The following is a 3139-nucleotide window of genomic DNA, read 5'->3' on the forward strand; positions in this document are numbered from 1 at the left end:
ATATATATATATATATATATATATATATATATATATGCTCCTAAGAACATCAGAAAATGGCTCTTGACATAGGCGTGGGCCGGAGTGTCCTTGGGCTAGAGTGCAAGATGTCTGTCTTCAAGTCCAAACGTTCGTGGTGTTGACCAGCTCGGAGTGAATTAAAAAATGGATAATATTGAAAAAGGCAAGAAGAGCTGGTGAGATGGCTCAGTGGGTAAGAGCACCTGACTGCTCTTCCTAAGGTCCGGAGTTCAAATCCCAGCAACCACATGGTGGCTCACAACCATCTGTAACAAGATCTGACTCCCTCTTCTGGAGTGTCTGAAGACAGCTACAGTGTACTTACATATAATAAATAAATAAATCTTTAAAAAAAAAAAAAAAGAAAAAAGAAAAAGGCAAGAAGATTTTTGTTCAGAAGTGTGCCCAGTGCCACACTGTGGAAAAGGGAGGCAAGCATAAGACTGGACCAAATCTGCATAGTCTGCTTGGGCGGAAGACAGGCCAGGCTGCTGGATTCTCTTACACAGATGCCAACAAGAACGAGGCATCACCTGGGGAGAGGATACCCTGATGGAGTATTTGGAGAATCCCAAAAAGTACATCCCTGAAACAAAAATGATCTTCGCTGGAATTAAGAAGGGAGAAAGGGCAGACCTAATAGCTTATCTTAAAAAGGCTACTAATGGGCTGGTGAGATGGCTCAGTGGGTAAGAGCACCTGACTGCTCTTCCAAAGGTCCAGAGTTCAAAATCCTAGCAACCACATGGTGGCTCACAACCATCCGTAACGAGATCTGACTCCCTCTTCTGGTGTGTCTGAAGACAGCTACAGTGTACTTACATATAATAATAAATAAATCTTTAAAAAAAAAAAAAAAAAGGCTACTAATGAAAGCCAGGCTTGGTGGTGCACAACTTTAATTCCAGCACTCGGGAGGCAGAGGCAGGCAGATTTCTGAGTTCGAGGCCAGCCTGGTCTACAAAGTGAGTTCCAGGACAGCCAGGGTTATATGGAGAAACCCTGTCTTGAAAAACAAAACAAACAAACAAAAACAAAACAAAACAAAAAAGAAGGCTACTAATGCGTAATTCTACTGCCTTATTTATTACAAAACATGTCTCGTGGCTTTTAATGTACACCATAATTTAATTCATACACCAAATTCAGATCATGAATGGCTAACAATGTTCTTGTTGGACAGTCCTGATTTAAGTAAAACTGACTTGTCATTAAAAGAAAAGAAAAGAAAAGAAAAGAAAAGAAAAGAAAAGAAAAGAAAGAAAATGGCTGCTTTGAGGGGTACAGGCTTGGGACACAATGCCCAACTTTTTGTTTTTCAGTCAGGGTCTTAGTATATAACTCAGACTGGCCTTGAACTTGTAATCCTCCTGCCTCAACCATAACAGTACTGGGATTACAGGCATATGCTATCGTGCCCAGCTCTCTGAAGTCTCTAAGGACCCACGTTGCCAGAGCAACCTGCTCAGATCCACTCAGATTTGTCCAGTGGCCTGAAGAGGAGGGCAAGTTGTCATGTCTCTAATTTCCCAGTGGACGTCAGGACCCTGGCAGGCTGTCCTACTGCCGCTCTCTCTGCTCCACCCTCTTCCCCAAGAAGAGCTCAGCTCTTTGTTCTAGAGGTTTCCTCTATAATTTTGGTTCCCCTCTGCCCCCCTCCTTTCAGCTGAGCTCCAGGTTGCCCTCCATCTTTAGCCAACTCCCACTTCCCTTCCTCAAGGCTACAATGAAGTCAGAGAGACAGGGTGCCCCAGATTCTGGGGGCTAGGCTAGGGTGAGTCCCAAGCAGCTATCCCACAGTAGCCAGAGACGAGAGAGATGTACATAAGTACCCCTCCCCCACAAGAAAATGCCTCTGCTGTTGACTCCTAAATAACAGATGTCTGTCTGCATATTAATGAGATTGGACGAATAATTGGCGAGTTTTTCATTCAGTGTCAGGATGAACCCGGAGGCCTTATGTTCATGCACATAGACACCCCGTCACCCTGACTCTCCCTTCCCCCCCAGAGCATAATGAAGCAGATTCAAAACCTGGCAGCTTTGATCCACCAAAGGGAGGGGCAGATGGGAGTAGGGAAGGTGTTAGCAGGAGGGAGACCCCCATGGTCTGGTTTGCCAGGTTGCTCTGTCTGGATCACCACCTCCCCGTCACCCCCGGGGGGGGGGGTAAAAGCCTTGCATCTGTGCTGTTCCACCATCCTGCAAAGGGGGCCCAGAGAAAGGTGGGAGTCAGTGTAGGTCCTCAAGGGGGCTATCACTGGAGAACAGAGCTGTCGGTGGGCGGCTGCCTTCTGTGAGGCTGGGCATGGAGTGAGCCTCTTACCACTCGGTGTTAGACTCTGTGAGGGGATGTCTAAAGAAAGAACAGAGGGGTTTTCTTTTGCTTTTTTGTTTGTTAAGACAGGGCCTCTTTGTGTAGCTCTGGTTGTTCTGAAACTCAATGAAGACCAGGCTGGCCTCGAACTTAGAGTTTGGATGGCCTCTGCCTCCCAAGTGCCAGAATTAAAAGTGTATGCCACCATACCGGTCTAGGCTTTTTTGAATTAAATAACTATCACTCAACAGGGCAGTGGTAGTGCACGCCTTTAATCCCAGCATGTGGGAGGCAGAGGCAGGTGGATTTCTGAGTTCCAGGTCAGCCTGGTCTACAGAGTGAGTTCCCAGGACCAGTGAGTTTCAAGACAGCCAGGGCTATATAGAGACACCCTGTCTCAAAACAAAACAAAACAAAACAAAACAAAACAAAACAAAACAAAACAAAACAAAAACAAAAACAAACAAAGAACAACAAAAACCCAACTATCACTGGCCAGCTGGGTATTCCTGCCCAAGTTACTCAACCTCTCTGAGCTGGGCTCTACCTTGAAAGATGATAAGAAATAAAACATGGCTGTCTTCATGTCGGGTTTATAGTAGGTTCCAAGCCAGGTTTGGTAGTGCAAGCCTGTAACCCGGCACTCACTCAGTTTGAGGATCTCAAATTGGAGGAGAGAAAACAGCAACAAAACAAAACAACAAAACAAACAAACAAACAAGACACCTTGACGCGACGTGTTCTGTCCTCACCTGTCCCCAAAAAACACAGACTAGTTTCTACATCACAAATGTCCACGTC

At 45.6% G+C, this 3139-nt stretch overlaps 1 pseudogene; it reads left to right on the forward strand.

The window, feature by feature from the left end:
• Positions 1-202: 202 nt before the first annotated feature.
• Gm11625 lies at positions 203-744 on the forward strand (annotated as a pseudogene).
• Positions 745-3139: the final 2395 nt, after the last annotated feature.

This window comes from Mus musculus, chromosome 11 (assembly GCF_000001635.26).
Source record: "Mus musculus strain C57BL/6J chromosome 11, GRCm38.p6 C57BL/6J".
Classification (NCBI taxonomy): domain Eukaryota; kingdom Metazoa; phylum Chordata; class Mammalia; order Rodentia; family Muridae; genus Mus; species Mus musculus.